This window comes from Pleurodeles waltl, chromosome 7 (assembly GCF_031143425.1).
Source record: "Pleurodeles waltl isolate 20211129_DDA chromosome 7, aPleWal1.hap1.20221129, whole genome shotgun sequence".
In the NCBI taxonomy this organism is placed as follows: domain Eukaryota; kingdom Metazoa; phylum Chordata; class Amphibia; order Caudata; family Salamandridae; genus Pleurodeles; species Pleurodeles waltl.
This window is the reverse complement of record NC_090446.1, coordinates 105,118,092-105,130,446: the sequence shown is the minus strand read 5'-3', so window position 1 is coordinate 105,130,446 and position 12,355 is coordinate 105,118,092.

Here is a 12,355-nt window from a genome sequence, read left to right as displayed (position 1 = left end):
AATGAGATCCTGACGGGGGCATTTACATGGGAGCATGGAGACAGCCACAAGGACAGCTAGGGTGATTAGGAAACCATTGGAAAGAGGGTATGGACATCCGCATGAGCAAGGCTACAACCTAAACTGAAAAACAGAATCCTACAACAGCCCTCCATGCTAGTATCAATGTGATGTATTGCTCTTTGCAAAACCAACCATTTATATTTTGTGGGAATGAAAACTTAAGTGACCAATCAGTGGATTGGGGTTTGGTGCAGATCTCATTCTCATGGCCTGTGGACACTCAGCGTCCATGCAAATGTCCACATTGTACTGAACTTCAATGCCCCTCTGAAAACAAACAAAAGTGGCTTTGGCAAATATATTTCATAATTAATGCCAGATGCAGGATAGTTGCTTTGGATTATTGGGCTAAACTTGGACGATGCACCTCCTGTGGCCAGGAGGGTTGTGCGGCTTAATCTTGCAGCATGGATGTTGCTACTGTGTAGGAAATAATGTAGCTTTCGTTTTCCAGGGGTATCCATCCACCACTGCCAACTAACCTTACACCATGGGGTCAACTACAGCCAGTGCAAAAGGCAGGGTTTTGCAGCTATTGTGACTGGTGGGGAGAATGACAAAATTCAAAATGTTAGGATTAAAAGCAGTGCTAGGAGGTGACCCTCATAACATGGATTCCGCCCACTGTCTCACAGAGTCTCTGGCAGGAGTCTAGGGCAAATATGCAGTTCTCCTGAGAGATCATTACATAATATGCCATTTTAAAGTTCTTGTTAACCCCTGGGTGTCTGTTATTACTATTTACAAATTTGTTTTACCCAGCTGAATGATACTCATTTTCTCTGGTGAATGAAAAGAAAGAGAAGACATGTGAGCACTGAAACCTGTGGCCATTAGATCAAAACAGATTCCCTGCATGGAAGGCCTTAGTCCACTCAACCACCAGACACTGAAACTATACAATAGTATTTTGGCATTCTCTATTCTCCCCTTCCCTACCCTTTCCACCCTTTCCATTCCTTTTCATCCCTATTACTTCACTTCACTTCCCATACCCTTCACTTCTCTTCCCTTCCTTCATTTTGCCTCCAACTCCCCCAACCCTGCCTTCCCTCCACCCTCTACTCTCCTCCCCCTCTACTCAGACCTCTGGCAAGAACACTGGGTGCCCACTTGCCAGACTACTGTCAGTGTAGTAGAACAGCTCCTGGAATCCACTCCCTGTTTAATGGCTTTGGTGGGTAGAGGTACTTCATGGTGGAATCCACCAAAAGTGTATATTTTTACTAAAGTGCCTTTTCATATTTGTTGGTTGACAGGCAACCACATTCGTGGGCTTCAGTGTCCTTCGATAGTTTGGTCGGTAAGGCTTTTTTCTAGACTACGGCTAGACAATCTCCAGTCTTTTTTGCTGCACGACTCTTGTGGAGTATCTCACATCCAAGAAAAGGGGTGTTATCTATCATGGGTGATGCATCATTCCTCAGCCATATTTCTATCAAAAATGGGTCAGGCTGAATTCCCATGATCCCTGTTGTTGAGACAATCTGTATTCAATTTCAGGTCATTGAATTTAGAAGAATGCAGGAGCTGGAATGGAGATTTGAGAGACTGATGAAAGGATAGCAGTGTGTTCAGCCAGAGAAGTTTGAGTTTGATGTAAAGGATGGTCGAGAACAGACACAAGCATGCTTAGAACTGATTTTGCGGGGTCACATGATTTGGGTGAAACTGGCTGAAATGGAGGAGCCAGTGAAATGATAAACATAAATTATGGGGAATACCAAATGAGAGAAGTGATTGTGGATGGTTCATGCCTGAGCTGTAGTGTAGAATGAGGTGGTAGGGGTGAATAGGAGGCAGGGGTGGGCAGAGGATAAAGGCGGTGAGGGTGACTTGAAGGTTCAGGACTGGGCAGAGGTAAAGGAAGGTGAGGGTGAGTTTAGGGCTTGGGGTCGGTTCAGTAAAAGGAGGCGAGATTGACTTAAGGGTTTGGGGGCGGGTGGAGGCAAAGGGAGGTGAGGGTGACTTGAGGGTTCGGGGGTGCTAGAGGTAAAGGGAGGTGAGGGTGACTTCAGTCTCAGTGCTTGGTAGAGGTGAAGGGAGGTAAGGGTTGCTTGCGAGAGGTAAAGGGAGGTAAGGGTGACTTACGGGGTCAGGTCTGGTAGAGGGAAAGGAAGGGAAAGGAAGGGAAGGAAAGGGAAAGGGAAGGAGAGGTTTAGGAAAGGATGGAGAAAGGTGAGGAGAGATAAGGAATGAGCTGAGAGGAGTGGAGAGATATGGAAGAAGGGAAGTGGAGAGAAAGGAAAGGGCAGGGAAGAAGAGGGGAGAAGAGGGATAGTGAAGGAAGGGAGGGAAGTGTAGAAGAATGGGTCCGGGGAATGGATGTAGAGAGGGGAAGGAAAGATCAGGGAAGGAGATTGGGTTGGAAAAGAAAGATTGGTTAGGAAATGTGAATTATCTACATTTGGGAAGGGATGTATAGGATTGATGGGCTTTGGGTTTGAAGAATGGGGTGAAAGAATGGGGGTGAAGAAATTGAGGATTAAGATAAATAGGAACTTTATGTCAATTTCAGGTTCGTTTTCAGTTTGATTTGGTCTTCAGTTCCGTTTTCATGTGATTTAATCACTCACCTTGCCCTCTTACACCCGCCCGTGCACCCTTCCTCTTGGGGCCTCCTCAGCCCCTGCAGCTTCGGGCTTTCACCGTCCCAGCCCCACCTGCCAGCTGCGGCCCTCCCTGTCCGCTGTACTTTTGTACAGTGCTGCAGGTCCCCGGTTAGCAGTCTTTTATACCAGTGACACGTCACAATGAAGACCTTTCAAGATGTCATCATACATCAACATTTTGCAGGCGATACCATGTGTTTCAGGTTACCAGGGGGAGGAAGTAACCATGAGTACTCATGTTTCTTGAGAAAGTCCAACTATTTAGCTACAAAAAATGATCCTGCCATGAACTTAAATGATTTCTTTTTCCTACCCGACAAAGTACCGCAACAGTGGCCTCTCCTTTTTTTCTCTGCTACAGTGGAGGCCTCCCCTCCGCACGGACCGAGGGTCTCGTGACATCACATTGCCTGGTTTGTGACATCATAAGAGTTCCATGAGCTGGGCTCTGCTTCTAGTCCCGCTGGGGAAGTAGGGAAGTTCAGGTGAATTTTAAAATGTGGGTTTGTCTCAGACTTTGTGTGCACTTTTTAAGTACTTAATAAAAGATAGTACAGGGCCACAGCAACATCCTGTATCTGCCCGCCCCTCTCCTCGAATATTGTTCAGTAGTCCCCTTCCTTTCAAGGAACACTATATCAATATAGTGCGCTCACAAGGTACATGTTGATGCACCCTATTGAAACAATTCCCTAGGAGATAGACTATCGCACTTAAGGTGGTTTGACCATGGCGTAGCCTTTAATACGTATAGTCACATAGTATCAGAAAGACATGACATCCATAGTTAGGCAGACATGATTGCTATGAGAATACAGACCATAATATGGAACATAAGATCATCAAAACAGCAATATTGTGCAAGCAATATCACAGTTGTCTCCATCTTTATTAGAGCGCAACACTTCAAGATGCAAAAAAGTACCGGAAGGCTCCTTTCCTCATCCATCGCTTATGTTCTCATCCAAGGGCATCCAGGGCATACCTCTGTAGCAACTTTTCCTCCATCACACGGAGGGATGGGCAATACCTGCAGTTCCATACCAACACATAACCAGGGCACCGCATAGCGCTCTGGCCCTGCCGGGATACCTGTCGCTAGGCAAAATCCCCAAAATGTTCAACTCAAGGCATCCCAGGGTAGGGCAGAAAGGTCCAGGACCACTGGCAGGTCAGTCCCCCCTCCTGCCGGCCCAGTGGCCACACAAATCAACACCCCTCCAAGGTGTATGTTCAGTAGATCACTCCAAATGTTTTGGGTAGCCCCCTTTTTCTGCTGCAAGAAATTCCACTAATTCCGCCTTCCTCCCAGGTTGGGTGGGTGGGTGATGCAGCATATGGTTCTGGTGCACGGCAAAGAGAAAAGAGGCTGATCGCTCGCCTCAGGATGGCCTAAATGTTGCCATTCTCTGTGCCGCCCGATGAAGTCAAGGGCAACCCTCCTTCCTGGCGAAATGGTTGAGGGACTCGTTCTTTGGCTCCTGCCCATGGAGCGACAAATGGCACCCAACAGCTATTTGTCGCGGATGCCTGGCCAGCAGTGATAAATATAAAAGTTGGCTTCTGGTGTGAGACCAGGCACGGTTTATGCCAGTCTGTATTGGAGTTCTGGTCGTGGAATCAGGAGTGCTGTGTGAAGCTGGCCTTTTTTCCAAGACTCAGTTGCCACCATTACGGATGGGTCATTGTCGCTGCACAATTCTGTAAGGCTACACATTCTTAATGTTCAGAGCACTAAAAACTAAGCATTGTTGTGCCCTGAATTAAAATGACAGTTCTCTAATAAGGAATAATGAGGTGTGAGCACGGGCGTCAATCCACCAATATGTCAGGGGTAGCAGAAGTGACATCACATGCCCTTTGACCTCTGCTTTCACTCACATACACATACACACTCTCACCCACAAGCACACACACAACATACATTTAAAAGCATTTTTTACTTTCCTCAGCTGCCAGGGAAAGGCATATTCCAGCTAATTGTACTCCATTTTTATTACACTAATAGTGAACAAAATATTAGTATTCATTGTTAGTCTAATGACAAAACAAAGAGAGTGGAGCCCCAAATGTCGTCCATGAGGACGAGCTGCCTCTGTGTTCCTGGCACTGAATTTGCCACCTCTGAGGAAAGGGGGGGCAAGACAGTGCCAGAGGTCGCAAGCGGCAAGCCAGGGGTCGCAACTGTGACCCCTGGCGACCCCCTAAATGGCGTCCATGGGTGTGAGGAGAGGGAGACAGGAGAAACAGTGTCTGAGACAAAGAGTGAGGGAGAGTAGAGAGAAAGACAAATGAAGGCCAGAAGAGACAAACAGAGGTGGAAGAGGTGCAAGAGGAGCGGGAGGGAAATATGGAGGCGGGAGAGCGATGAAAGAGCAGGGAGCCCCTGCGTAAGGCTTGCCTAGCAACCAAAATATGTTTGGAATATTTTATTGCTGCTGCTTCATACCTCAGACTATTAGCCATATAATGTGGGAAATTGTGCTGTTAAATGCATCACTTACCCAGGCCGGGTCCAAATTTAGTCCCCTTGTCACTGCCCCCTCCTCCATCATCACCAAAAGCAGTAACAAAAATTCTGGCTCACTCAGTTCACTTCAAGGCAGATATTTACTCAGTACAACTTTGGAAGGTCACCCCCTGCCATAGGCTATTGCTCAGATTACAAGTAATGATCCATTTGCTGAGTTTAAATCCTGGTGGGTCCACTCAGCATGTCACCTTCCAAGACAAATAAAATGAATATCATTGAGTTGGGTACCAGGCATCTATTATTCAGTGCCAAGGTGCCCAATGGGTAAAGTTGAGTTTCACAAATGCAAATTATATTATGTCACTTTACCTATTACCACCAGGTTCCTGATATCACAGACTCAAGCCTCAGAAAGAAGAGTGAGGTAACAAATATTGCTTCAATGAATGCATCCACAGTACCCCAACGTACTGTATAACGTATGCCGTGCTGTTCACAATGCTACTATATTTTAAATGTATGTTGATGTCACCTCATTGTCACAATGCTGTTGCCCTTGCACAAACACATATGTTGTCATGTTATTCGATGAAGAATGAAACAAAATCTTGAGGAGGGGGCATACCCAAGCCCTTCTAAAATAGTGTATTAATCCCATCCTCTTTTGATGGTTACAGAACAGTGTGCTTTGAAGTGCATCACTTATGCAAGAATCATTTAGGAGAGAAGTGCAAATCCCGGATTGCCCATTTGCCCCATCCCACTGTACATATCTCTAAATTAAATTGATACAGTTTTGATCAAGGCTGCTGCCTAATGTGCTTTATACACAACTGCACATTAAGCTTCACAAGAGTTAATTGAAGAGAGTCACAACCCCCAATGGTATCTTTCAATTCTATTTTTTTTTACCAATACAAGTGGCCCAGTACGCTTTAGAAACTGGCTGTTCATATATCTTGCCAAACGTTTCCCAGGCAGAAACAACTCAAAAGAGGAGGAAAGAAAATCAACTGTGTAGTTTCCAGTCTAAGTATATTGTGTTTTTCAAATATTTTGCTCAATTAAACACAGCCCCTCCTTTTATGTTGTAGTCACTACTGGGGGCACTCCCCCTCAAAACATATAGGCCCATATTTATACTTTTTTGTGCGCTGCATTTACGTAACTTTGTGACGCAAAAGCGGCGCAAACTTACAAAATACACTTATATTTTGTAAGTTTGTGCCACTTTTGTGTAAAAAAATGATGCAAATGTGGTGCAAAAAAAGTATAAATATGGGCGATAGTCCAGGCCTAGTGTGGTGCAAGCTGCAGTGTCCTCCTGAGAAGGGCCCTAGCACTCACATTTTTTTTTTTTTTTTTACAAATTAAGCACTGGCTGCATGGGCATAAAAACAGGCCCTTGGTTCTGCACTGAGGCAGGGGAGCCCAGCATGATACTGCCACTCTTTTTGCAAGCGTAGATGCCGAGAGATCATCTACCATATACAGGCGGCTACTGAGTTAGTGCATGCCCAGCAGACAGTGAGATTGCTTTAAAAATGAGGGGGCATATTTAAGAGCCCCTAGCGCCACCTGAGCATCACAAAAAGTGACGTTAACCAATGCTTCATATTTACAAGGAGGTGTAACACCACTTTTTTGTGGCATTAGGCCTCCTTGTAAGTATGAGCCCCTTCGATGCAGTTTTCTGCGTCAGAGGGGTGTGCAATGGGTGTTGCTGTGGGCGTTCCACCACAACACCCATTGGTTTTGATCCTGCCTCAGATTTACGATTTGTTGTAAACCTGAGGCAGCGTCAAGAAGTAACGCCACCTCAGGGGTGGCGCTGGCATGGCAAAATGATGAAGAATGCTTTTATTCCTCCTCGTTTTTTGCTTTTTCTATGTGTGCTGCATTTTGCAGCACACATAGAAGGAGCAAAATGCCATGGAAGATTGTTTACATGCAAGAAGGGACACCTTCCTGCACATATACAATCATTTAAAATTGTGCTTTGGTACTTCCATGTGTGCTGCATTTTGCAGCACACATGGAAGTGCCGAATCGCCATTATAAATTGTTTATGTGCAGGAAGGGACACCTTCCTGCCCATAAACAATCAATCCCCTCAACACAGACACCCTTGCACTATGGTGCAACGATGCCAGCATTGTCACCAGGCAGCTTAATTCAGCGCCAGCATAGAGGGAAACTAATGGGTGTGCTCTATTCCTCTAAAAACGGCGCACCACTGCGTATTAAAAGTGGCGTGGCGCTGCTATTTTTGGTGCAGCACAGCGCTGTGCCACTTTAGCATAAATCTGGGCCTAATTTTGGGTAGTTATACACCTGAAGGCTGTTCTTATATTTAAAACTAAAATCAAGAAAAATAGCTTTAAAGTGGGTGCACAGCAGCACTGTGCGCCTAGCTAGTACTCAATGTGACCCTTGCCACATCATGATGCTGTTGTGCGCCAGCAAGAGAGCTGTCCACCTGTTTTTTTTTTTTAATTGAGCTTTCTGCGACACAAAAAAAATTAAGGGCCTGATTTAGAGTTTGGGGTACAGGTCACTCCATCCCAAAAGTGACTGATATCTCATTCGGCGTATTACAATTTCCATAGGATATAATGGAATCATAACACGGCAGATGGAATATCCGCCACGTTTGTGATGGAGTAACTCATCCTCCAAACTCTATAACAGGCCAGAACTCTGAAAGTTAGCACATGAGTTCTGGATGTCGTAGCTCTGAAACATAGTGTGACAATCAGTGCTCCTTGTGTGAGCAGAGCAGTGTGGGTGGGCTGCCTATGTGCACATGAACTAACTCAGTCACTGTAGGAAGTAGCGTATGAGCCGCCGACAGCGCAGATTGGAAACATACCTCTGGTTGCAGCTCTGTGTTTGCACAATGTACTCTACGCAGCTTTCGCATTAAGTCACAGGTGTTGGAGATGATGCTTGCACTGTAAACAGAGCAATTGCATTCAGAAACAGGAGCACAGCTCTGTTCTGCACCAACACACACATTCAAGATGCAGGCCCACGTTTCCAAGCTGTGCTCTCTACAGCTCATGCACTGCTACACTGACTTACCAAACCATGGTGGTCATTCTGACCCTGGCGGTCTTTGACCGCCAGGGCGGAGGACCGCGGGAGCACCGCCGACAGGCCGGCGGTGCTCCAATGGGGATTCCGACCGCGGCGGTAAAGCCGCGGTCGGACCGGCACCACTGGCGGGGTCCCGCCAGTGTACCGCGGCCCCATTGAATCCTCCGCGGCGGCGCAGCTTGCTGCACCGCCGCGGGGATTCCGACCCCCCCTACCGCCATCCAGATCCCGGCGGTCGGACCGCCGAGATCCGGATGGCGGTAGGGGGGGTCGCGGGGCCCCTGGGGGCCCCTGCAGTGCCCATGCCACTGGCATGGGCATTGCAGGGGCCCCCGTAAGAGGGCCCCTACATGTATTTCACTGTCTGCTGTGCAGACAGTGAAATACGCGACGGGTGCAACTGCACCCGTCGCACAGCTTCCACTCCGCCGGCTCGATTCCGAGCCGGCTTCATCGTGGAAGCCTCTTTCCCGCTGGGCTGGCTGGCGGTCTGAAGGCGACCGCCCGCCAGCCCAGCGGGAAAGTCAGAATTACCGCCGCGGTCTTTCGACCGCGGAACGGTAACCTGACGGCGGGACTTTGGCGGGCGGCCTCCGCCGCCCGCAAAGGTCAGAATGAGGGCCCATGTCTAGTAAGTTCGCACTAACGTTTCAGGCACAGGCATTGACTTCTTTGAAGCGTTATATAATGTTGAGTTTCCTGTTGTGCTGTCTGACTTATTCGCCATCTTTTAGAGTCTTCTAGTTTTCATGCAGTTTTTCTTCTTCTGTGTATGATGAGGCTGCACAGTTCCTAGCCTGAAGCCTCATTGCATGTGCCTATGTACTCTTGTACCCATCCCCAGCTTGCACCACATCCTGCCTTGAGCATCAGTAACTGAGAATGGGTACTCTGTTTTTGTAAACAACCATCCTAAGCCCAAGTTCACCTTTTCCTTCACTGTTGTTGCTCAAGAATGAGGTCCTTCTGTCTAGAAGCAGGTGTCTGAATTGCAATTGGAGCTCAAGCCCTCTTGCACCCATCTGGCTGCCCACCTCAGCCCTCTAAAAAGGGTCCTCGGTGCAACAGCCCCAAGGTCATGGGTCTCCGAAAGGTGGATGGGGTCATATTTGCTTTCAGAGATGCTCAGTCGGTCCCACTGTCAGACTGCATTACATTCAAGACTTTCCGCATCATGATCCTCACTAATCGAGGAACAGGGACCTACCTGTAGGTGGCATCTCCATCCATACTAACATTTGCGGGGTATGCAATTACCTGGGCCCAGAGATCAGGAAACATTCTTACCATGTGCAGTGACTGAATGAGATCGTATCGGACTGAAGCATTTCAGTAGCACTTCTTACCCCTAACAAGACTTCAGAGGTCACCAATTTTAATCAGTTTCCCAGGCGCCCTTTCGAAGCGTGTGGTTGGAAGCGTTTCGATATGGGATGTGATGAGTAAGGTGTGTGAGAATGAAAGACAGAGAAGGGAGGAAAGTGTAAAAGTAGACACAGCTGTGCATAACTATTTACTATTCGCATTCATCTTCTTTGGCATCTTCAAACTATGAAATTGCTAAGAATTGTTTTTAAAGCTTTCCAGAATTTCTAAAGTCTTCAAATTCCTGCAGGCATCGAGTTCCAAACTTTTGTTGATAGAGAAGGAACATCCACCTGACCAGCGATCTTACTAAGAAGCTTCACACAGTTTAAACATAACATTTCAACCAAATGATGCAGCCTTCAGGTTCCCACCAGACAGGAATCAATGGAAACTCAATGTTCTCTCTCTACTTGGTGTCAGCCCTTTTGTCACAGGTAGTGTAATGCCAACTTCTTCTCCACTGTGACTTTCACAACATCTCACAAAGAGGTATTCACCTCCTCAGGTTCCCGTTCACTGCAGGTGTTGAAGTCACGGTCCAAACAAACATTTCTCTTCTTGACCTTAAAAATGTAAGTTAACAAAGAATAGCATTTTAAATCAGCAAACAGTGACTCTTGTATCTGGAAACAGAAACATGTTATGCACAGCAAACAGAAATACAATGTTTATTTGAAAATGTAGTGAGGGACCTACCCCCACTCATGCCAACGTTAAATACACATTAGCTAACTAAAGTTAATCAGATATGTTATTCCTTCTGATAAACCTAAATATAAAATAATAAGGAAATTAATATGTGACATAATATGCATAGATTAATAAATACATCGTGTGTCAATCATGTATAAATCCAATAAGCGGTGGTTATGCTGGTTACAAATTAACATTTTTTTTAAGCACAAATAAATAATGATAAATCTGAATTATCAATCTTACCCCACCAGGAAGCCACCTGTCATTTCATCAACCAAGGGCTGGAGGAGTGACCCAGTGCCATGACACCAAATAACAACCAATGAAGTGCCTGGGGATATTTTGGATATGGGCAAACACAATGTTAATTTTCCTGGACAATGCACTGTCGATGTTATTAAATCGAAATTGCCAATAAACTATGTTATAAAAACACTTACCCACCAAGAAGAAAGCCACCCCGGTCCCCTGTGCTGGCTATTCCTTTCTTCCTGTGTGCTTTTCAAACCCCCTCCCACCTACATCCCCCCCCCGCCACAAAATCACAGCCGCTCCCCTCTGAGCTCCTTCATGCTATCACCCTTGTTTGCTTCTCAGCCCCCCCTGCCAAGCAATTGCCACGTGTTCTGTGTTTCTCCTTCCCTCGTTTGATTCTGCCCCCCCTGGAAAGGGTGCTTTAGTAATACCATAGAGTGCATATGCTAGTGATGGGCAAGGCCAAGAGGGCGCCTACACAGCTACCCGGACAGGGCTGATTGGCATTAGGATCCAACTGCAAGTATCTGCAGAAACTTCCCAGTCCCTGATAGGAGAGGCACAAAGACACACTTTTACAAATGACCACCCACTAGAATCTAGGCCACAGAAATTAGGGTTTGGAAAGGGAAGTGGTGAGCATCAAATTAATGGGAAAAAATGGTTCCTATTTGTTCACTTGTACAGCGCATAGAAGCTGCGGTACGGAAGGCAAACTGGAGATTTTAAGAACCTGTATAGCATGACCCTTCTTTCAGCGTCAGCAAAAAGCAATAGCAAAGATTATAGGTCAGCAAGGTGTGGCCTATTGGCTTTGCCAATGTTTGGATTTTGTTTTGCTTTCATGAAGGGAACAGCTGTGTTGTATGTAACATTATGAAACGATGCTATGGACCAGGCATACGTATAAAGGTGACGAGTCTGCTCTATGCTGAAAGGCTAGGTATTAATTGACTGTGATGTTACATGTTGTAGCCAGGGTCGGCTTCTCTCTATCCTGCAATCCGGGTACCGAGTTGGTGAAAGAGATTACAAGCGTGTGCAACGCAATAGGTCTCGCATTTGCTTGAGTTAGAGCTATTGGCGTTGTAAATTGATAACTGGACTTTTCTTGCCACATAAATTGGTCAACCAACTCTGCCTCATAATTTGGTTGCATAGCAGCACATGAAATCCTCACTGTGAGTATGACAGCAAAGGTACCATAACAGCACTTTAGTACTACGTGTAAATCTCACTCTGTTCACATGCCGGAGCCAACCGTATTGCTCTGGAATTGCGCGGCAAGCGTGCACCGTGCTAGAATTTGTCGCATGTTATAGGTCAATGGCCAGGGATTGCTGGATTTACCAAAGCACAGGATGGGAAAGGGCAGCACAGTTGAAAGTAACATCTATTTCCAAGTATGAAGACGTTGGCCAAAGATGTAATTGTGGCAAGAAATAAAAGCAACTTCCTTGAGAACAGAGATAAGCATGAACTTAGAATTTGACAGCAGAATTTGAACTTGAAAGGGTTTGGAAAGGGAAGTGGTGAGCATCAAATTAATGGAAAAAAAATGGTTCCTATTTGTTCACTTGTACAGCGCATAGAAGCTGCAGTACGGAAGGCAAACTGGAGATTTTAAGAACCTGTATAGCATGACCCTTCTTTCAGCGTCAGCAAAAAGCAATAGCAAAGATTATAGGTCAGCAAGGTGTGGCCTATTGGCTTTGCCAATGTTTGGATTTTGTTTTGCTTTCATGAAGGGAACAGCTGTGTTGTATGTAACATTATGAAACGATGCTAT